Genomic DNA, 25,481 nt, shown 5'->3' with positions numbered 1-25,481 from the left:
TAACCAAAAGTATCTAACAGATCTGTCGTCAAATGGTATAGATGCTTCAGAAAGCATCTTTAATCCAGGTAGTCAAATGGAACCTAAATTACCAAATGTCAGAAATATTGTAGATGTATAGTTTAGATAATAGGTATTAATAGATTAGACTAGATGGCTTCAGAATGCCATTCTGCCTCTCACATTCTGTCATGGTAGATGTATTAGTTTACATTATTGCCTCTATTTTTTTCATCTTTCACTTAATCTCAAGCAATCAGATCTCTTCCACAACTTCTCACTTCATGGTGTTTCTCTCCTATATCTAGAATGTGCTCCACCCTTCTGAGCTTTACCCCCTATTAAATTCTGATACATTCTTTAAAAGCCAAATCAAATTCTAACTCCTCCAAGAGGCAGTCTCTGATCTCTCCTAGAAGTAATAGCCTTTCCCCCCCATTTTGACATCTATATCTCCCTTGGACTTCTCTCATTCACTTAACAAATATTAACAAATATTAGATATGAAGTTTCATGTGCTTTTTTATTATCCTATGTTGCAGAAATGCTTGTTTTATTCTATAAATTAAAATAATAAATTAAAAATAATTATAATAACAAAAAAGTTGTCAACATTGCTGATCTGCCGAAATGGAGGGAATTTCCATAGAAAAAAGTTACTATTCAGAAGGAAATAATAGCAATAAAGGAAAATAGTAGAAGAGTATATAATAAATAACTTTGATTTACATATATATATGTATATATATATACATATAAATAGATATGTGTATATGCATGTATGTATGTATTACTGAATTAAGGAGGATTTGGTTCCCCTATTCCAGCTCCATTAAAGCAGTGCCATAAGGAAAGAAGCAGGTAATAGAAGTGAGGTGATGTTAACATGTTAAAGGAATGTAAAGAAATATTGCATTAAGGATTTATTTCTGATAGAATAAAAAGAGCAGCTGCTCATTGGAAGAAAACTGAAGCCATTTAGAAAGCAAAGTTTGCTAATCGTAGAAGCAATTGAGGCTGTTTAACCATTTGAGTTAGAAAACAACTGTGTATGACCTGAGTCAACACAAGGCAAGCAGGGGAATTTTTCTCTCATTAGCTAGATCTTGTTGTAGCTGAGCTATTCAATTAGTAAGAGACACTGTATACAAAAAAGCAGATATAGACAGAGACACAGAATCTAAGGTAGGAATTAGTTTTTAGGAACATGACTTTTATCAGCAGAAAAGAAAGGCAAGTATGAATTCAGAAGAAAAAACTATTCTTGAAAGCAGAGGGTCAAACTACAAAATGGAATAAATCTAGGGAGCTCAAGTGAGTTTCCTACCTCCTGGATACAGTGGGAAGACACTATAAGAAAATAAAGGATACTGAAGCCCTATGATTTCACAGGTATCATTTTTGTTTCCTGATAGTATTTCCGCCCTACCACTGTACTCTAAATTGTAACCATTCTTCCCACTGACAGTGTGCACTCCAGAATTATAGAATGGGTAGGGGGAGGGAGAATGTTGTGTAACTTCTCATTATTATGGCTGACTAATAAAAGTAAGTTTATTGGTTGGGATTCTGAACTCTAGTTTTAGGAATATGGACTCAAAGAGTATCTCTTTGAACCTTGGAGGTAATAGCAAACTTATAAGGTTATCTAATCTGCAAATGCTGAAATGGGAAAGTAATCCAGGAAGAAGTTTATACATATACATACATACATATATATATAAATATATATATATATGTGTATATATAGATATATAGATATATAGATATAGATATAGATTTTTTTTTACCAGATCATAAATCACAGGATCATAGATCTAGAGTTCGAGAAAAACCTTGGAGATGATCAGTCTAAACCCTTTATGCTTACATATAAGCAAACTGAGACCCAGAGAAATTAAATGATTTGTTCATGGTTGGAAAGTAGTAAGCAGCAGATCTGGGGTTTGAATTCAATCCTCTTTCCAAATTAACATTCTCTATCATATGCACACCTATACATATATGTGAATGTGCATAAATGTGTAAAATACAGCTAGATGATGATTTATATTACCTGGGGCACATATATTTAAAAGCAAATATACATATAGATATCTAGATATATATGTTGTATACCTTAAGTACTAGCTATCCCATGATGTATCTTAAGTGTGCTATACTTGCATTTGTGATTATGCCATTGTGAAATGCTAATAATTTGTGATTAGTACCTGCTTTGTTGTGAGTAAGGATGGGTATTGCTGCCTTGAATCAAATTACTACAATCATAGATCTGTATTAATTGGGAGATGGAAGGACAGGAGGTCATCTAAACTTAGATAATATTAGTGTCAATATTAACCAAAACAGAATAAAAGATTACAAAATAAAATACAAAATTTGAAATCAACTATATAAAAATGGATCATTCTTAAAAATCTAAAATAATAATTAATGTACATATAATTTAATATTGATATTAGTTTTGACTTTAACCACATTATATACTAGACCAATGTTTTTATATAAATACTTCAAAATATTTTTTAAAGTTTAAAACAAGGGGCAGCTAGGTGGCACAGTGGATAGTGCATCAGCCCTGAAGTCAAGAGGAACCTGAGTTCAAATGTGTCCCCAGATACTTAACACTTTCTAGCTGTGTGACCCTGGACAAGTCACTTAACTCCAAAAATGCTGAAAAATTACCCTTGCATATATCTTGTAAATAAAAAGCTATAATTTTTTAAATGTTAAAATTTAAATGATTTTAAATTTTAAGATTTTAAAACAAAATTAAATGACTGGGTACTTCAGCCTTAAAAAAAATCCTAAAGTTATGTGGACATTGGAATGATACTCTTCTTGTACTACTGAATAATTTAACCTCATACACTTAAAAGGAAAAAAGTTTACAACAGTCTAGAAAAGATGTTATGCTTTTTAATTAAACAGATGATATGAACCTGGGAATATTATTTAGTAAAATAATAGTTAATAATCAGGAAAGTCATAGGTAAAATCTAACAAAATATAATAAGATAAACATAAATTCTTATATATTGATTCAAAGACTTATAAAAAGTATTGGATGTGGATTGTCGGATTGCCAAACCACATCTACAATAGTGTGTTTGGTTCTGGGCTAGGAAGAGCATGGTACACAGGAGAGAAAGATAAGAGGAAGCAAGTCAAAAGGAGAATCACCAGATAGTGAAGCAAAAGGAAACTGCCTCATTAACATCTATTGAAGGAATAGGTAGCTGTTTAGGCATAAGAAGGGAAGACAATACATTTGAATGGCTATAATATGAAAGTGGAATTAGACTTGCTGTGCTTGACCCCAGAGGGCAGAAATAAGAGTAACTAGGGAAAGTTGGAGAGAGACAGGTAGGTAGTGTGGGATAGGGCACTTGGTCAGAAGACAGAGAAAACCAGAATTCAAATCCAGCTTCAGGTCTCAGTTCCCTCATCTGTAAAATGAGGATAAAAACACTACCTATCTCTCAGGGTTGTTGTGAGATTCAAATGAGATAATAATTGTTTAGTGCATTACCTGATACATAGTGAAAATCATGTAAATATTAGCAGTAGGAAGCTAGATGGTACAGTGGATAGTAAGGACTGGAGTTAGGAAGACTCATTTTCCTGAGTTCAAATCTGGCCTCAGACACTTACTAGTTCTGTATGACCCAGACAAGTCATTTAACTCTTGCTTCAATTTCCTCATCTATAAAATGATTTGGAGAAGGAAATGGCAAGTTTAATCAATATCTTTGCCAAGAAAATCCCAAATGGGGCACAAAGAATCAGACACCACTGAAAGAACTTAATAAAACATTATGTATTATTATTATTGATGAAAAGAAAAACTCCCTCACAACAAGAGCTATCCAACAGAGTTATGTACTAATACATTGGAACATTGTATGTCTCTAACTCAGAATCTTCATATGGAAACTAGATGACCACTTGTCAAGGATGTTATAAAGAAGAATCCTGTTCAGGTGCAGATTTGTCTATATGATCTCCAAGGTTCCTTCCAACACTTAGGATCAGATTTTTTAAAATAAAATCAGTCTATGATTAAATATTATACAAGGAAAGCAAGTGCTTCAATACAGCCTAGAAGCAATCCATCAAACACTATTTACTTGCTTTTGTCTATCTATACCATAAATACATGAGTACAACAGCACTAGCAAACAAGGCTATAAATTTATATTAAGTTCTTATTATTTTGACAATGCAAATGTGATTCATGGATACATGTTTACTGTCATTACATAAGTCTCTATCTCATCCCAGAGGAAAGAGGTGGAGATTATAAAACATAGGATATTATTGCTATTTTTATAAAATATACCATATTATTCTATCTAAAAGCAATACTATAACAAACATACTTTGCTTTTTATTAAAACCCCAATACAATGTTTTATTAAAGCACGGGAGTGACTATGGATTACACTAAAAAAGAGGAAATTCTGGAGGGTCCAACTGAGTCAGAAAGACTTCAGGCACTAGCCTAACAAACATTCTGTTAAACCAGGACTAGTTTTACTAAATTTGACAAGGCAAGCTGCAAGAAAGGTAGTCACAGGTTAATGAATTTTTTCAGCCAAAACAGTTCACAGTATTTCCTGAGGCATAGAGTAGTTGTGATCTAAGTCAGTTGGGAAGAACTCATATTGACAAAAATCACATCCATAAAATAGCATGATGCTGACCTGTAATTCTGTTTGACTTGGTATCTCTGGTGAGAATTCTCTCTTACTACAATGACCATTCTTCGAGGTTCTAAAAAGTAGAGCCAAGTAGGATAGAATGCTTTGTCCATTGCCACTGCCTAGTTTCTTCTTAAATCCCACCAGGTTTCACCCTCAGCTCTCATAACTGCAGGGTGCAGATGGCCACTCACACTCCTTTGATAAACAGGATACCACTCACTACTATTCTTCCCCGTAAGCCATTAGGCCTTAAGGACTATTGAATCTTACCATCTGCCCTCCAGATGTCCAAGCATGGCCATTTACCCTGCCACATAATTTAAAGACCAATGGACTTTTCCAACCACTTTGTAGCAGAATTGTCCTGTAAAACATCTATCATGATTATAATGTGAGCTCTTTGAGAAAATGGATTGGTTTGCTTTTCTAATTTTATTCCCAGTGCTTAACACAATTTTTAAAACATGGTAAGCTCCTTGTACATACTTTTACATTTCATTCTTTTTCATGAAATGAGCAAAATTCTCTCCCTCCCTCTCTCTCCATCCCTCCCTTTCTCTCTCTCTCTCTGTCTCTGTCTCTCTCTCTTTCTCTCTCTGTCTGCCTCTCTCTCTGTCTGTCTGTCTCTCTGTCTGTCTCTCTCAGTCTCTGTCTCTCTCTATCTCTCTCTTTCTCTCTGTCTCTCTCTCTCTCTGTCTCTGTATCTCTCTCTCTCTCTTTGTGTCTCTGTCTCTGTCTTTGTCTCTCTCTCTCTCTCTCTCACACACACACACACACACACACACACACACACACACACACACACACTCAAAATAATCAGACCTCTCCTACATCTTAGCAAAATTACTACAAGTTTTCTTGGAGTCAGGATTTGTGTACCTATAGCTTTAATGTTTAATTTCAAGGAATATTTGGAGTGAGAATGTGAGATAAAGAAAAGAAGAGGAAAATCTTGTTCTTTGAACCATGAATCACAATTCTTTAATATACTATTTGCTGTCATTTAGATATTATTAATTATAAAGATAGAAAAGAAAGCAGCAATGGTTGCATAATTAAGATGTCAAACTATGACTTCAAATAGATCACTTTTCTTATTCTGCTAAACTTTTCATGGGGCTGTATTAAAATTCCTGCGCAGCAAAGAAATCATTACACTACGTAGCAGTATGATGTCAAGCTTACAGCTACATAAAGCTCTTAGAGCATTAGAGGGATGAATTTATTCTTCATCATTGGGAGACTCTTAGAAATTTTACCTGTCTTAGACCTTCAATAAGAAAGATAAAAGATAATAGAGGGAAGGAAGTTGAAAGAAGAGGAGAAGAAGAAAGGAAAAGGGAAGGAAAAGAGGAGATGGAAGAAAAATGGATGAGGAGGGGAAGAAAGAGAAGAGGAGAGGAAAAGGAGAAGAGGGAAGAAGGGACAAGAGAAGAAATGAGAAAAGGGGAAGAGAGTGAAAGGAAGAGGAGGGGAGAAGAGAAGGAAGTGAGAGAATTAGAGGGGTAATAGGGGGAAAGGGGAGAGAAGAGAAGAGGGAGAAGGGGAAGAATACAGAACTGGGAGAAGAGAGGGACAAAAGAGAGAGAAATGGAAGAGCAGAGGAGAGGCAAAAATCTTCTCCTAAAGGAGCTAACAATCTATTTAGCAGGATAATATCTCCCCCAAAAATACTTATTCGACTTCTGTCAAACAAAGGCCTTATGTGCTACCTGATTACAGAAGCAGGAAAGATCAAGTTGTTAAGGGACCCAAACTGCAATTAGAAAAAGGCCAAGAAGCTAAGAGACTGTTACCCTCACCTAGATATTCTCCGATGTGTTTTGCTGAGTTGATGAAATGCAACCCTCAGTCCTACAACAGCTGTTATTGTTAGCTCTTTAAGCTTTTATAGGTTATATCACATTATTTCCTGAAGGGCTTTTAACTGGTACAAGTTTCTGGTATACATACTGCTCTGCTGTCAAAATGTCTCTATTGCAAAGCTAATCTTCTACAGAGCATAAATAACTGCATAGGCGACTGCCAGTATCATGTGATTTGAAGGACATGGAAAGGTCCCCTTGACCTAAAATATCTTCCCTACATACATCCCCTGAAATTCCCATATTCCCTACTACTTTCTGATAAGATATAGAGGGTCAATACTATAAAAGAAATAAAAGAAATGTTATTTGGAAGATACAATATTAATATCTATCAATATCTAGCCTAGAATCCATGAATCAGATTAGTCAGACAGTCAGTTAGCAAGATCCTGGATAATATGTTTACAGGACCAATCTGAGAGCAGAAGGTCAATAGAAACACTGTGCTAGCAAAGTCAGATCAAAAAACTATTGATTAAATACAAACTCTGTGCTAGGCACTGTGCTAAGCACTAGAACCAACAGAATATTAAAAGACCTACAAAAAGACTTCCAGCAAGTTAGAGAAATTTTTCATAAAGAATATGTGGATATGCTTGTATGGATGTAGATGTGGGTGTATATATATGTTATATATTTATTTAAAACACACACATACACACACAGGTGTATATGTATCTGTATCTGTATATATGTATATGTGTTTATAAACATAAATGTATGAATATATGTGTCCCTTCTTGGAAGAGGGGGAAAGGAGAAAAGGGGGAAATATAAGTAAAAAGTACACAACAGAGAATAAAAGAAAACTTATAAAGAAGCAAAGATGGGTATCTCTGAACACAATATGTAGTATTTAATATATAGGCTTTCTTGAAATGAAAATTTATTGTTTTGTATTTTGAATCCTCTCATGTTCTGCGGTACATGAGAGCAATGTTTTTTTTTTCTTTTTCTATTTTGTATTTAATGTTAAAATAAATAATAAAAGGAAGAGGGGGGGAATAATGCCTAAAAGGCCTCAAAAAAAGCAAAAAAATTACAAGAAAAGAAGAAATGGATGAATAGTAATTGATGTGCTGTTGTTGATTTGTTTAAGTCATGACCAACTTTTCATGACCCTCTGGAGTTTTCTTGGCAAAGATACCGGAGTTGTTTTGTCATTTCTTTCACTAGATCATTTTTGGATGAGGAACGGAGGCAAATAGGGTTGTGACTTGCCCAAGCTCACATAGCTAATAATTGAGGTCATATTTGAGTCCAAATCTTCCTGACTTGAGGATCATCACTCTATCTTCTGAGCCACCTAGCTGCCCTATAGCAATCTATACCAACTAAGAAAGTATCAATCTTGAGGAGACCAATAATTCCTTGAAGTATCAGTATATAAGCTATGTAAAAAAATTACAAGAAATCATTTTAAAAGACTAAGAAAGCTAGGAATAATTTAATTCGACAACAAATTCAATTTAATAAGCATTTATTATGAGCCTGCTCTGTTTTAGGTCCTTTGCTAAGCAAGAGTGTAAGATGGAATTAAGAGTATTAATTACTATGTCAATTAGGAAGAGAGCTCCAATTTACACAATACCAGGCCACTTTCTTTTTGATAATATTTTTATGTCAAGACCAAAAATCCACTCATTAAAAACAAGAGTTAGGATTTGGGCTGGCAGAAACTTAGGAGGCCTGCTTGGGAAGTAATATCTGAGGCAGTCAAATAAACAACAAAATACTGTATTTAAGGAAGCTCATAAACACTTAAATTTAGCATGGATTCATTGATTATTGAAGCTTAAAAGGACCTTAGGAATCATTACATCCATCTCTCTATTTTTATCTAAAGGGAAGCTGAGTCACAAGGTATTTAAAGGGCTTTCTCAAGTTCACACAGCAAGATAGTGACAATATAAGGACTAACTCCCATGCCTCCTGAGTCTTTTCCACTGAGGAATTGATATTTGGCCTCCAAATCACTTCTCAGGTACCTTTCCTGGCTTTTCATCAGTTAAGGTACAGATTCCTGGTTCCCCAAAATTGTACTACTCCCTGGATCAGTTGTAATGGCGTTAATAAATGTGAAAAGAGCAGAGAAGCACTTAAAAATGTGGATAGAATGCCAAGAGTCAGGAGACCAAGTTTACCTGATCAAAAATCAGCAGCCAAAGCCAAGTTTAGTAGCTAAAAAAGTATAACAGTGTTGTAGTCAGCAGCGCAAGACAATTCCACATAAAGCCAGTGTGAAAACATGAGGATCTCCGTCTCTCTGTTTTTTAAAAACCTTAGTCAACCGTGACTCAAGCCCATGGTAAGGATAAGCCTGGATAAGAGGTGTGAAGTAAGGAGCCCAAATAATCATTCAAGTCACAGAAGACAGCCCAAACCACACAAAGATCTTGTAAGAACCTCAACAGGCTCCATTACAGAGCTAGGCCTATCACAGAGGAGCAGGCAAATTCTAATAAGAGTAAAGAGATCAAGCTTGATGGCATCAATTGGCAAATAAATTTCTGACATCTTTCATCAAAAAGATTGTGAAGAAAACCTTGAAAAGTAGGATAATTTCATGCATGTGATTGGGAAGACCAAAGGAAAGAAAAATTTCTTTTTCTATTTTGTATTTAATGTTAAAATAAATAATAAAAAGAAGAGGGGGGAATAATGCCTAAGGAAGAAAATGCCTTTTTTCAAATATATTCCAGTAAATACGTTGGCTAGAAACCAACACAATCAATTTACATATTTGAATTATAACAGCAAATATGTAATCAACAGTTTTGAATACAAAGCAATGAATTCAGCCAGAAGTCAATTAACAGACAATTGTGAAGAGAAGGAAAGAACTGGCACCCAAATTCCCATACTGAGATAAAAGCTGAGAATTTACTATATAAAGCTATAGCTTTGTTTACTATAAACATACAGTAAAGATATCTATGTACTGAAATCTTCCCCAAAAGAATCCTTTAAACCAGTGGTCCTCAAACTTTTTAAATAGGGGGCCAGTTCACTGTTCACTGTTGGAGGGCCGGACTATAGCAAAAACAAAAACTCACACTTTGTCTCCACTCTTCAGCCCATTTGCCATAACCTGGAAGGCCGCATAAATGTCCTCAGCCCTCTGCATCTGGCCCTTGGGCCGTAGTTTGAGAACCCCTGCTTTAAACTATAGTAATGTGCCAAAATTAAGCTGGGAGAGTATATTTTTGAGGAGTAGGAAGGATGATTAAAGATTACATGCCTTAAGAAAATGAAGAAGGGGAGCCAATAAGGGACAGATTTTTAGAGATACCCCCTACTCACATCAGATGAGGTTGCTAAAGAAAGAAGAATATATACATTTATATTATATTATATACTTAAAGTCTTCTACTTTGTAAAGAAATAAAAAGATGAGGGAATAAGATAAGGGAAAAGGTGTAGAATGGTGTGTGGATTAACATGCAATGGGATAAAGAGGGATAAGGTTGGGGGGAGATAAGAGAGGGACCCTTGTAGGGGTGGGCAGATTAAAGAGGATAAGAAGGGATCGTTGGAGGGGAGATAGATTAAATAATAGGAGAATAAGATAGCAGGTAGAAGTAAAAAAGAAGAGTCAGGAGGGATAGGAAATAAGAGATATACACAAACATAAAATAAAGATTAGGGATAGAATTTATTATGTAAAAAAAGCAAGGTAATAATCATCATCTCAGACAAAGTTAAAGCTCAAATAGATTTTCTAAAAAGAGAGAAACTACATTCTATGTCAACCATATTAATCAATATTGGTTTAAACTATTTGAAGTAACTAGACAGTATAAAGTTGGGATGTTGTTGTGATATAGGAAATAATGAGTTGGTGGAGTTAGAAAAATAACAAAAAACTTAGACTTACAAAGGAATTTGTTATTGACCTTCAGAGAAACAGAGGACAATCAAGCATAGTGTGGCTTCATGTAGAAGTATATAAATGTATTTGTGTATATATGTATATGATTAGAGATATCTATGTATACATGTATGTATATATACATATATGTCTGTGTGTATATGTCTCTATATGTATGTATATTTACATACATAGATATAAATAGATAGATAGATCGATCCATGCTTTTTTTTACAAAAAGCCCTCCTCTTGGGGGCAAAGGGAAAGAAGAGGGGAAAGGGAAAAGATAAAAGTGACTGCAGAGAACAAAAGAAAATCTATAAGGAATCAAAGAAAAGATGGACAAATCTGAATACAATGTATAATAGTTATACTTTCTTAAAATGGAAATTTGTTGCTTTATGCTTTGAATCTTCCCTTATGTTCTGTTATGTACATGTCATTTTTTTCTTTTCTTATTTTCTATTTAAGTTTAAAATAAATAAATTTTTAAATAAAGAAAAAAAATTTTAAGACCTCTCCTGAAGTCATATAATTTGACTAGATTATATGGCAGAATTTCAGTGGTGTATTTTTTTCATTATCCTCCCATCGACCCTAATCTTCCCAAAAGATTTTCCAAACCACTGGGCCTTTCCAACAGACTTGTAACTGAAATCTCTCATAAGTGTTTTCTCCCCAATAGAATGTGAATTCTTTGAGAACAGAGATTGTTTTACTTTTCTATTTGAATCCCTAAACAGTGATTTTACACATGGAAAGTACTCGATAAATGCTCTTTCATTCATGTATCCATTCTTCCAGAGGCGGTAGATAAATAAATATTTATTATCAATGTCTTCCATTTTTCCTCTATCACTAAAATTTATATTTCCTTCTTCCTTCCCATACAGCAAATAATATACCCCATATAACAAATAATATTATCTAAAGAAACATTGTATCACAATAGATATCCCATAAAACAAATAATATTCTCTAAGACAAAAAAGGAAAAGAAACAAATCAGCAAAGCTGATCAATATATCAAAAAAGTCTGAAAATACATACAGTGTACCACATTCAGAAATATCATTGATAAGAAGAAAATTTCCATATACATCAATATACTTGTAGCAACACTTTTTATAACAGCAAAAAAGAAGTTGGAAAGAAAGTAGATGTCTACCATTGTAGAATAATTAAACAAATTGTAGTACATGAAAAATAATGGAATATTATGGTCCTTTAAGAAAGAATAAATATGACAAAAAAAGAAAAGTGTGGAAAGATCATTCATTCAATCTGAAAGGTTATTGGAGCCAATAAGAAGCTCTCGCTAATACTACTTGGTTGGACAGGCTTCACACATGGACCTAGTGAAATATTCTGCTTTCCAAGAAAAAGTTGGGCTAACTTCTAGAAACTCATCCCCAAAACTGACAAGTCATTAAAAGAATTCTACTAAAATTCAGAGGGTTTATGATCTGCATAAGTAGAGGGAAAAGTCACATCAATGAAACTGAAGATACCTGAAGTAATTCCATACTCAAAGACTATGTTTAATTGATCTGTCAATTAATTAGTAGTATTTGCTCTTCCAAACTGATAAACCATTATCTATAGATTCCTACATTAGTTATATCTAAAAATATGCTTTATTTTGTATATTTAATCTATCATTTCTTTAGAAAACAGGTAATATTCTTCATGATCAGTCTTTTGGAATTCTAGTTGAAATCATTTGCAATGATCAGGAGTTCTTAAAAAGTCTTTCAAAATTATTTATTTTTTGTTGATGTTACAGTATAAATTATTTTCATGGTTCTGCTTATTTTACTTTATATCAGTTTATTCTAGTCTTCTTAGGCATGTCTGAAATCATTTCATCATTTCTTACAAAACAATAATATTCTATTCTATTTACATATTATAATACATATAAGACACACACATAAAAATAATTTCCATTTGATTTTAAGATTTTTTTATAGTTAAATTTATATGGCACTAATCTTCCTCTTCAAGTAAGAAATGTTCAAAATCTATGTTTTAAATATCTAACACAAGAAACACTGGAAATTAACATAGTTTTCTCATCTGAAACCCTGATCAAATCCTTTTTTTAAAAACAAATATGTAGACAACTCTCTATTTCAGCCATCTCTTTACATCAGCCCAAATGTATTGTCCTTATTCAAATCTTTCTGGAACAAGAATGATAGCTAAATGATCAAGTTTCAAAATATATCACTGCTACATACAAAATGAGAATGAATAATGTGATATATCAGCAAACTAAGAAATTATTTTGAGCAAATACTGTCAATAGAGAAGGATGTTTATCTTGCTCACCCAATAATGTAGGCACTGTCAATAAATTTGAAATCAAGATTTGTAAAAGGTAATTCAATAACCGTACATAGTGTTTAATTAGGGAAATCTCATAGGCTCTCTGAAGCAAAATTGTGCTTTCTTTAAAATCATTAGCACTGTTAAAAACATTTATTAGGCTACCACAAATGCTTTTATGGTATCATAGGTGTGTAGTTAAAAGAGCCTTTAGCAGCCTTTAACCCATACCCCTAATTTTAAAGTTGAGAAGCAAAGGCCCAAAGAATTATATCACCTATTTAAGGTGATAACAAGTGACAAAACTCATCTTCAGATTCAAGTCTTCATATTCTAGATGCAGTGTTCTTTCCATTATTACTTGTTCTGAGAGCTGCATGAGATATGTGATATAGCCTTGAACTGTCTTCTTTCTTACAAAATTAAAAAAAAATCATAGTCTAATCTAGCAACTAGTCAAGTCAACAATCATTTATTAAGCTTTTATAATATGTCCAAAGACTATGCTTATCACTGGTTCCCAAATAAACGCATAAACAGTCCAGCCTTCCAGGAGCTGTCATTCAAACAATAAAGACTACAAGCTGCAAGATTCTATTCTCAGTCATTGTTGTTTGTTCTGCAAAGAGAATCGATGATATCAGTATGTTGGGATTGGAGTTCAGTGTGTTTGGCTATGGTTGATTGGTCCAATATGAACATGGAAGGCACTTGGAATGGAGATGGCTCTGGGATTTGTGCATTTCATGTTGTCTTTGTACTGCTGTGATTCTGCTGTATTCAGAGATCACAGTGTCTTCTTTGATGCCTTCAAGCCATACTGAGGGTGGGGAGGAACTTCATTTTGCAAGTCCCTCACTCATCACCAAATGTCTCATTTCTGAAAGGGGTGTTCATTCTTTATTTCATTATATTAAAAATGATGTAAATAATAATAATATTTATATTGAAATTTGTATTCTGGCATTGGTTTTTAAAAGGAGAGAGATCAAATCAATGGGAGAGATTAAGTACACAGCATACAAAAGGAAACAAACATAGTCATTTATTGTTTGGTTAACCAAATATCCCTTTTACTGGGATGAAAAATCACTTTGATCCAAAAAAAAAATACCTCTATAAAAATTAGACAAGTAGATGGTAAAAATTAAGTCTAGACCATCATTTCACAGTATACATGAAGAAAAGCTCTAAATTGATAATTTAGATATAAAAAGTCACATCATAAAAAAGTAGAACAAGCAGAGAAAAATTATCTTTCAGAACTACGCAGAGGGGAAGAATTCATGATTAAACAAATGACTGAGAAGATCTACACAAAATGAAAGATATGTTTTTTAATTATATAAAATAATTTAGTAAAAAAATTAGAAAGGAAACAGGTAGTTGAAGGGAGGGGAGAGGAAATGTTCTCAGCAATCATCCTGATAAAGATATTTTAGGATTTTTCATATGAAGAAACCCATATAATCAATAATCATATATTTCTCTAAATTCTCTAGTAACTAGAGACATGCAAATTAAAGTACTTTTGAGATTTTATCTCACCATTTCAGACTGCTATAAATGACAAAAGAGGAAACTGACAAATGCTAGTAAGAATGTGGGAAAACAAACATACTTGTTCACTGTTGGTAGAACTATGAATTGACCCAGCCATTCTGCAAAACAGTTTGGAACTATGCCCAGAAAGTTACTAAACTATGCATATCCTTTGACCCAACTATGCCACTAGTAGGCCAATACTTCAAAGAAATCAAAAGAAGAGGAAAAGGATCTATATTATGAAAATATTTATAACAGCCCTTTTTGTGGTAGCCAAAAAATTGGAAACTAAGAATGTATCTGCTTGGAATGGCTAACCAAATTATGTTCTATGACTCTAAAGGATTACTGTGCCTTAAGAAATTAAAAAATCGATAATTTCCAAGGAAAGGGGGAAGACTTTTTTGAACTGATGCAGAGCAAATTGAGCTGGTTTAAGAGAATAATTTTTACAATGACGCTATTATAGAGCAAAACAACTCAGAAAAAGTTGTGGAACTCTAAGAAATGCAATTATCAATCAGGAATTCAAAAGAATTAAGAAGAAACATACCATTCAAGGCCTAACAGAGAGGTGACCGACTTATGAAGAAGAGACATACATTTTTGTACATAGCTAATGTGGAAATTTGTTTTCACTGTTTCCAATGCAAGTAGACATGCATTGAGGGATCTATTTTGATGAGTTTGTCATTTTTAATTTATTCAATGGGAAAACAGGGAATTTAGTGGAAGGTAGAAAATAATAAAGAGCAGTTACATGGTGCTAAGCCTAGGAGTCAGAAAAATGAATCTTCCTGAGTTCAAATCCACCCTCAGACACTTACCCTTTTGCCTCAGTTTCCTTATCTGTAAAATGAGCTAGAGAAGGAAAAAGCTCCAATATGTTTGCCAAGAAACCTTCTAATGGGGTTATGCAAGAGTCAGATACCATTGAAAAAACAACTGAACAGAATGATAAAAAAAGTTTTAAAAATTGATCTTCTAAAGTATCAGATATCTGTATATATAGAGAAAAGCCAGAAAAAAAAAACTAAAATGCAGATTGTCAAGGAAAACAAAGATATAAAAGATAAAAGTATGTACCTTTAAATAGATATTGGATGGTTAATTGCAGTTGCCACAAAATATAATCATATATATTAAACTACCCCAGAAAGATAAACATGTATAATTTTTTTTGTTTTCTTATTCTTGTTCAGTCATATCCCGATGCTTTGCAACCCTGTTTTGGGGTTTTCTTGGCAAAGATACTAGAGTGGTTTGCCATTTTGTTCTCCAGTTCTAGATTCTAATTCTCTGCATCAAAGGTGTCAAACCAACTAGCTACAAAACTATCTTTGACACTCCCAAATGCTGTAGTAACCAGATTAATTGTAATTTTGAAACATTTAACAAAAATAAATAAAATTGCAATAGAACATAAATAATGTTAATGTTTTATTTCCTAAGTCAACATAAAGCCGACAGATACCTCTAAGAATAGTTAGTGGCCCCATTTCTATTTGAGTTTAATATCACTGATGTAGGTGATGTGTCCAAACTATTATGATCATTGCAGAAATCTAATTTCTGCACACATTTTTCTTTTAAGGGAGATGGAAGCCCCAAGAGCTATGGCAAGAATAATGCAAAGGAAAAGGGAAGGACAATTGCCTGGTTTTCTAGTTCAAATAAACAGTACATTATGCTATTCTAAAAAAAAAAAATCTATTCATAATAAGTATAGATTAATGAACATTGTCACTCCCAAACCTATCTTCATGAAACTACAATTTTTCCTCTTCCAATTTTACATAATTTTTCAAATTCCCAAAAGAAAGATAAATTCTAAAGACATTTTTAAAAAACCAAAATATGTCAAAATTAAACAGAAAAAACAAGGGAAATAGAAAAACAACAACTCTTCCTATCTGTAAGAGTCCTAAAATGTTCAAAGCAAATTAAGATTTAAAAATCTGCTTAATTTTTTTCTGATAAAATTATAACTGCTTCAGCTCACCTTTCCAGGCTTATTATATGTTACTCTCCTTAATTCATTCTGTAATACAATCAGAGGACCTATTTCTTGTTTTTCACTTGAAACATTCTAATGTCCTGCTTCCATCTCCTTTGAATGAATGCAAGCTTCTTTGGGGCAGGTGCAATTTAACTTTTATTTATTAATACCCCAACAATCATAATGCTAGGCTTATAATAAGCATTTAATAAATTCTGGTTGATTGATTAATTAGAATAGCTAACTTCATTTAAATATCATATTGCCAACTCTTACATGTTGACTTTCCTTATCTCATTGGCTATTTATGCTTCTCACTCCCCTTCCCACAAAAAAAAAAAAATCTTATATTTTCTTTGTATGCTTTTGCACTTTTTAGGTTGTTCACCAACACTGCTTCAATAAAATGCAGTTACCTTGAGGCTAGGTACTATTTCATTTTTGTCTTTGTGTCTGACACTTAGTAGATACTTAATTGCATCAACAAACTGAATTACAGTGTTGAATAATTGATTGATTTCCTGGGATGTCAATTACTTCCCAAAAGGAATAAAGTTTCCTGATGACAATACAGAACCATATTTAAAGGGAAAAATGTCTTCATAAAATAAAATGGAATAGTGGGACTACAAACAATATAATCAACATTTTTTATTATTTCCAACTCAAGAAATCTGCCTTTTCAAATTCAAAAGAAGAATTACTATATGTGTGTGTGTGTGTGTGTGTGTGTGTGTGTGTGTGTGTGTGTGTGTGTATACACAGAAGAATTGCCTTAAACAGAGAACAATAACTGGAGATCTTTGGGGGATTCTAGTCCTCCCCATATATCAATAATGGACCTTCTTTTGCTGGCATGAGTCATATCAGAAGTTGTTTTCTTAGTCAGATTCAGTTATGATGCCACATATGCAATACACTCACAGTAAGTCCATAAATTAGAGCTGAATTCAAGTGGTTTTAGTAGCTTTCTTCAATCAATCCATAATTGGTATTCTTCCAACAGGTCCCTCCTATGTCATTGGTCAACCCTCTCTCAAAATCAACAAAACTCAGTAAACAATAGCTTTAATAGCAATATGAAAGCAGCCACTGAGTAGTTAAGCTATTCCAGTTTTCCCAATCTTGAGTGGAAGGATTAAGGAAATAAGACAAGAAAGTCCCTTGACAACTGGTGCCTTCTCTCAATAAATTCTATGTAGTAAATTCTGGTCAACACCAACATAAAACTGTCCAAGAAATTTTTCTATTAATCTTCTGCAATCAGATCAATCAGTAAACCTTTGTTAAGCATCTATAATGGGAAATAATAAAATCACTGAAAAATTGAGGATAGAGAAAATGCACAGGAAGATCTACACTAGATAGAGCCTTAGCATAAACCCACAATTAAGAGATAGGTCATGGATAATGGTCCAACAAAAGAGTATAAGAATTGATCAGAAGTTAAGAGGAAAATCAGAAGAGAACAGTATCACAGAAACCCAGAGAAGAGAGACTAACCAATGAGAGACAGTTGACAGCAATGTCTAAAATTTCAGAAAGGTCAAGAAGGATGAAATCATCTGCATTTTGGCGTAGTTATTTAGCTAAGTAGTAAGATCAGAAGGTAGATTACAAAGGATTGAGAAGGAATTAAAAAGGAGAGGAAGCTTGTTCTAGTAGTTTGGCTGTGAAAGGAAAGATAGATAAAGGGAGAGTCAAGTGAGGTCAGTTTAAAAATTCACTCAACTCATTCACAAGCACAGTGACAATTCACATGAACCACACATTCACTCAGTTACTCAGTAATGTACTTCATTCACTCAACTTTCGGAGACTTGGATACTTCTAATAAGTAGTAAACAAGAAGCCTATAGATGGAGAGAAATTGGAGAGTGGAGTGGGGGTGATGATTTTAGAGTAATAATGATAATTTGTGCTGCCTTAGTAATGCAAACAAAATCCAATCATGGTTATCAGACCAAAGGTATTATGAAACTTTCATTCTCCTCTCCAAAGCTTTACAAATAACTCTACCTAGCAAGTGACATCCTATACCATTTTTCTTTGACTCTACTCCATCTATCCTCACTAAAGTATCTTTTTAAAATATCTTTTATTAAAATGATCAACTTATATATACTAACCACCATTCCTTAAATCTCTCCCTTCATATCTCATAAGAGATAGTGGTTAGTTAGCTCAGAAGATGAAGAAGGACAGATCCATAATTAAAAATATATCTGTGGCAAGCTACAGGATTTCAGGAACTGAATCCTAAACAAGTGCTTCCTAAATTGAGTTGATGAAAGCACAATACCACATCACTAGAAAAGAAAGAAATCCTAGGACACTTAAGTAAAGTCATTGTTAAGGAGGACAAGTATGTTGGAAAGAACAGGTTTTGGAAGAGCTCACCTCAGTCCCCAACTTACTAGGCTAACAAGGTAATAAATTCCAATGTTCCTTGTTCTTAAAGGACAACCAAGTACCATCTAAACATGTCACCTTGGGAAAAAAACTCTAGTTGCTCCTATCAATATTTAGGCTCTGATAACAACTTACTCTTAACTTTTCTTGAGAGACAGTACTGCCCTATATTCAGGACAATATGGTTTCAAATATCACCATAGACACTTATGTGACCAAGGATAAGTCACAACTTCTCTAAAAATCCTCCATTATTTTATCTGTAAAACAGAGACAATAATACTTGTAGCATTCTCCTCACAGAGTTGTTGAAAGGCTGGATTTATTATACTTACAGCTTGCTGCAAATATGTTTAAAATGTTCTTCTGTTACAAAACTACTTTTTGATTCAATGAAAGTCTGACTTATAAGTTGTGCAATCAACACAATATAAATCAACCTTGGTCAAATAAATAGAGTATAAAGATGGACAGTTTAACATATGTTATGATTTAAATTTATTAAATAGATATAGTTAATTGCAATTGCCACAAAAACATATGTAATCCAACTTCCCCACTAAAGTAAAGATGTATATTTGTTGTTTTTCTCCTTCAGTTGTGTCTTACTCTTTGTGACCCCATTTTGGGTTTTCTTGGCAAAGATTTGCCATTTCCTTCTCCAGTTCATTTTATGGATGAGAAACTGAAGCAAATAAGGTAAAGTGACTCACCCTGGGTCACACAGCTATTAAGTGTCTTAGAATAGATTTTAATTCATGAAGATGAGTTTTACCCATTCCAAGTTCAGTGCTCTCTTCATTGTGCCACCTGGCAGTTCAAATATGTATTTTAGGATTCTTCAAAACATAATTACTCAATTGTTAGCACTAATATCTATCTGCCCAGGTTACATGTACCTTCGGAATCTAATGCTTATTGTGCAACAAGAAAATGGTATTTACACACACACACACACACACACACACACACACACACACACACACAAAACAACATAATTACTCAAAAATCCACATTTTTCAAAGACTTGGATAAAAGCATAGATACTCAGCAAGATGATGTCAGAAAGATCTGGAGAGACTTACATGAAATAATGCTAAGTGAAGTGAGTAGAACCAAGAGAACATTGTACACAGCAACAACAAGATTACATGATGATCAATTCTGATGGACATAGCTTTTCTCAACAGTGAGATAATTTAGACCAATTCCAATAGACTTGTAAAGGAGAGAGCCAACTGCACCCAGAGAGAGACTATGGGGACTGGTATGGATCAGGACATAATATTTTCACGGTTTTTGTTGTTTGTTTGCTTTTGGCTTTCTTTCTTATATTATTTTCCTTTTTGATATGATCTTTCTTGTACAGCATGAAAATTGTTCAAATTTGTATAGAGGAATCTCACATGCTTAACATATATTGGGTTACTTGTCATCTAAAGGAGAGGATGTGGGAAAAGGGGGGATAAAAAAATCTGGAACATGTTGAAAACTATCTACGCAAATATTTTGAAAATAAGAAGCTTTTTTTAAAATTTAAAACATAGATACCATATTTGTAAAATTTTAAGATGTCACAAAGCTGGGAGGTATAGATAGCACATTGAGTGATACTATTAGAATCCAAGAAGATTTTGAAAAGCAAGAACATTGGCTATTTGTAGGAAGACATTTTGTTGTACTCTTTGTGACCCCCATTTTGGGGTTTTCTAGGCAAAGATACAGGAGTAATTTGCCATTTCCTTCTCTGGTTCATTTTACAGATAAAAATATTGTACATTTGGGTTTGAAGAAATAACTTCACAAAAAGAGGATGGGGAGGTATTGCTAGACGTCAAATGAAAAGATACAAATTTTAGTTGAATATAAACTAAATATGAGTTAATAATGTGATGTGGCAATCCCCCAAATTGACTGCATTAAGAAAATCAAAATATCCAGTTAAAAAAAAAGGTAATAGTTTGTTGTTTCTGTTTGGTTGTGATCCACAGTATCTTCTGTCTTCCACCATCATTTGAAATCTGTCCAAGGTCATGTTCATTGTTTCCATGATATTAGCTATCCATCTCATCCTCTACCATCTCCTTTTCCTTTTGCCTTCAATCTTTACCAACATCTGTGTCTTTTCCAATGAGTCTTCTTTATCACCACAATTCAAAAGCATCAAAGCACTGCTTTCCTTTTGGTACAATTCTTATAGCCATACACTGCTATTGGAAAAACCATAACTTTAATTATAAGAACCTTTTAAAAATGATATCTGCTTTTTAGTATGTAATCCAGATTTGCCACAGCTTTCTTTCCAAGAAGCAAGTTTCCTTTAATTTCATGGTTGTAATCCCCATCCTACTAATTCTCATTACATCAGTGGGGACATTTCAAGAAATACAGGAATAAAGAGAAGAATGTCCAGGGGACAGTGACCAGAATCACCCTCAAGTTCATAATATAAACCCTTCATTTGGAGAACTAGGGATATTCAGCCTAAAAACAATGACTTAGGAAAGATAAAACTCACTCAGGTATTTAAGGTCTTCCAGATGGAAGGGAGATTCTGTTAGACTCCAAAGGGTACAAATAGGAGCAAAGGACAGAAGTACAACTAGAAAGGTGGCAGATTTCTGGATGTAAGAAACAACTTTATTACAGCTATCCAAAAGTGAAATAGGTTGTCCAAAGAGAAATAGATTCCCTTTGCTAAATTTCTTCATTCAAAGGATGAATAATAATCTGTCATGGATGTTGTCCATTTGGGTACAAATGTTGGACTAGATAGCTACTGAGGTATCTCCCAACTCTGAAATTCTGCACACCATCTGCATTATGCTGTCTATGGAAAGACATGATCTTTTCCTCAAGATGAAAGGTTCTGCCTAAGTGTACTCAAAGATTTTATTCCTCTCTTGACAAACAGCATAATAACTATTTGTATACATGTGTGTGTGTGTGTATACACAAAAGTGATGCCTATGGATGGTTAAAAATAAATAAAACTAAAATTAAAACAGTATGTTTAAGTATATACACAAAATATCAAAGTCAGTTTGCAAACAAAAGTCATAGAATACTAAACTAGAAAAGGATTCTGGGTAGCCAATCCAACCCATCTTCCTACATCCCACACTCCTGCTTATTTTACCAATAAAAGTTAAATAAGGGTTTAAGAGAAAAACAAAATTATCTTCTGGAATTGCATCAAAGTTAAAAGTAAAATTCTTTATATTTGGAAAGTAGACATTACTATGTATATATTAAATATATATATGTATGTTTATATAAACAGCATGAATTATATTCACTTAGAACTTTAAGAGTAGGCAAGTTTGAGAATGATATGACTATGATTATAAATTATCATAGCTATTGATATACTAATAATTGGCAAAGTAAATTTTAAAAGTACATGAAGTGATTATGTCAATGTCATTTGCAAAGAAGGAAATTTATCTAAACAAAAGTATGCTGTGTTTCTCTAACTTGATTTGTATAAGATTCTCCCAATAACCTTATCATCCTTATGAAAATTTTATTAATAGGGTATTTTCTTTCTATATCTGCTAGTAAATTATATGTGATGAAAGTGGTACCTAAACTTTCCTATCACCATTCATTCAGAAAGATAAATTGAATAGAATATCCTCCTCGCTAAACCTTCATGCAGAAAAAAGTTATACCTTGCTAAATTTCAGAATGGAAAAATGAAAACTCAGCAGTTTAAATTCCATTTCAGATGAAACATGAATTTAAATTGTGTTTATAGTCATTGTGGGAGTTTGGGAAAGAAAAGAAAAAAATACTTTGAGTCAAATTATTTTAAAACATGCCTGAGCCTCTAGACTTCATTTTTCATAAGCCACTTCCAATTATCATTATTCTGTATTTATATTGGATTTCAAAATTAAATATAATACTAAAAATCTCCTCTAAGAATCCTTCAACACCATCGAAAATGAAGTATCTGGATGAAACAAACTTCCCTCCTCTAATACAGAGGTGGAGGACTATGGTTACTGAAAGTTGCATATACTGTTAAGCACAGTTGTTCTATTAGTCAGTCTACTCAACTTTACTTATACAAGAAAGAATTTAATGACAGAATATTGAAAAGTGCCTGCAATTAAAAAACCTCAAAGAAAGCAAATAAAATCAAATATCTGCTTGAACTGCTCCTATTGTTATTTTTAAAAACAAACAGCAAGTCCACAATTCATTATTTTGTACGGATGTAAGTAGCAGATACATATAAATATGGACACAAAAGTGAATAGCTATTAAAGAAAATATTTTATCATTCATAACTTTGAATCTTTCACTGAAATCTCTAGACATTCTATATTTTGAAATTTAGTAAGCATTCAACTTTGTTAAGATAAAACTTTCAAAATCTCCACATTACTGGAAAAATGGGATCTTATATAGAGTATCCACTTTGGGAACAAATTCAACAGTTTTCTGCTTTGAAATATGGAGGGGATGAAAATATTTTGTGGTATGAAATATTATTCCCTAAATTTAAATACCATTTGGGTAAATTTTGTTCTGAAATCATAAAGCAGATCTCAATTCTCACATATCATACTTTGACAATGGTATAATTTTTCCTCAGAAAAAGCATATTCCCATAATTAATATATCATGATCCAAACGTGCACATGAAGAAGTTTATTTGACTCATGGAATTTTCCCAATCAATAACTTAAGAATCAAACATATTTTTGAAATTTCTTAAAATTGTACGTGTCTACCTTAATCTTCAACCTAAAGAGCACTACAAAGACTAGCTAAACTTCTCATTTTTACAAATAAGGAAAATGAGGTCAAAAAGTCAAAGTGACCTGTCTAAAGTCATACAACTAATTAGCAGTAGGTAACAATCTCTTTATTCTTCCTTTTCCTTCTTCCTAAACAACCAAAAGAAACTATTCCTAATTTATGATAAGCTTTATGAACTAAAATAATTGCTTCAAAACTTTTCAAGTACAAATAATTACCACTTATTTCTAAAGAATTCAAAATTATTCAAACCTGGAACTTGAGTAATTACTATACATATTTTAAATAACGAAAAACTATTGGCTTTCCATAGTAAAAATCCAACAATTAGCCAGAGAAATGTGTAAAATAGGAAAATTTACTATTTTCACATTATCTGTCATGTCTATCCAGAATTGAATTGTTTTTTTCTCTGTAGTCAACACTAAGGTTCTTCGTTATTTTTCATCTCTGAGGTCTCTGCCTAGGGTGTGTGTGCGTGTGTGTGTGTGTGTGTGTGTGTGTGTATGTTTGTGTACATACACACAAATACATATGTAATTAGATAAAATAAAAATATAATTTGGACTCTTTCTTTATTAAAGTAATAACTCATTTTGATAACAGAGGTTATTTTTAGACATGCTCCTTAGGAATTCATTTTGCCACAATCCTCTAGATCAATTTTGGATTGTGCTTGATGAACAGAGAGTTTAAAGAAAGTTTTTATGATGCCATAGTTGAGAAATAAGACAAATTCTGAACTTTTGCTAATATGCAAATGTTGAAAATTTGGCATCTTTGAAATAAGCAACGAATAAAATGGAGCATCCACCCGTTGACCCTGTAGACCACGAGGATGACAAGAACAATACCAAAAAAAACTTTTCTACTGACATATATTACTTTTCTAATAATCCAGGAAACAACTTTTTGTAGAGATTGAAATTATACTAACTTTAGAATAAGTACCTTTTACTTGTAAATCACATGCTGGCTGTAGATAAAACAAAGATAAAAGCTAAATATAGCAATATTAGTGTGGTTTCATATGAAATTATCAAATCTCAACACACTCAGAAAAGGAAAAAGCACTGACAACTAATCCAAAGCAGAAAACACATGGTTTGGTCAACAGCTAGAAACAACCCAACATTTTTTTTTCCAATAACTGTTCAGTAAGAACCATTAATGAAGTTCCCAAAAGATACATACCTTCTGAGTCAGGGAATTCCCAGTGATCAAGAAGTAGTATTCCCAACAATAACAGTATCCTTCATAATAGCCATGTCACATCCAAAACTCCCAATGTCAAAATAACTTCAAAGTGAAGATGGATGTCTTTCACTCAGTAATTTCTTGGCCTGGTTATATCCATTGTCAGAAAGATCCAACAAGAACAATGCAACTTGGAGAAGGTACCTTGCTAGAAAGTTATTCTAGCCATTGCTTTGCTTCCTTGATGCTTCCCATAATCATTCCAGCACCTATACAAAAGAGGTAAGGTTAACCATAGTACTTTCAACATCATATTTTTCTCCCAAACTTAAAGAATAAGAACCAATGGTTTAAGAAATAACTCAAATCATGACTTTCTCTGATTGGATGGACACCACCAATAAACAAGGGGAGACTTCCAAATTATTAGCAAAAAGTTCATTTTGATGCTTCATTTTGTGAAAAACTGAAAAGGAAGTTCTACAGAAGTAACTGATGATTTCTCGGAAAAATTCCACTATAGATGCAGATGGAGGAGACAGTAAGTTGAACATAATTGTAATTAATCTTTACCTTCTAATTTGGTTGATCCTAAAACACCCTAGTTGATCCTGATTAGACACTAAAATATAAATAAATACAAAACATCATAACTAAAGCCCAATGCAGCCCTCAAGACCCTTCTCCAGATTCACAACTTTTGCCTCTAGGATCCCTTCCCCAAAGACACGACTAAGAAAACCTATTCACTCAATGACAAGGCAGAATCACAAAAT

At 33.1% G+C, this 25,481-nt stretch overlaps 1 long non-coding RNA gene across 2 annotated transcripts in view; it reads right to left on the bottom strand.

Moving 5' to 3' along the window:
• The window catches only part of LOC141545535 (uncharacterized), a 344,302-nt gene that overhangs the window by 317,332 nt on the left and 1,489 nt on the right, over window positions 1-25,481 (bottom strand). For both annotated transcript variants that reach the window (XR_012483057.1, XR_012483058.1), the window contains exon 2: window positions 24,703-24,974. This is a non-coding gene — a long non-coding RNA (uncharacterized LOC141545535). The remainder of the gene's footprint in view (window positions 1-24,702; window positions 24,975-25,481) is intronic.

Source organism: Sminthopsis crassicaudata, chromosome 1 (assembly GCF_048593235.1).
Source record: "Sminthopsis crassicaudata isolate SCR6 chromosome 1, ASM4859323v1, whole genome shotgun sequence".
Lineage (NCBI taxonomy): Eukaryota > Metazoa > Chordata > Mammalia > Dasyuromorphia > Dasyuridae > Sminthopsis > Sminthopsis crassicaudata.
Note: the sequence above shows the minus strand (reverse complement) of the source record. Positions and strands in the feature narration are given on the sequence as shown.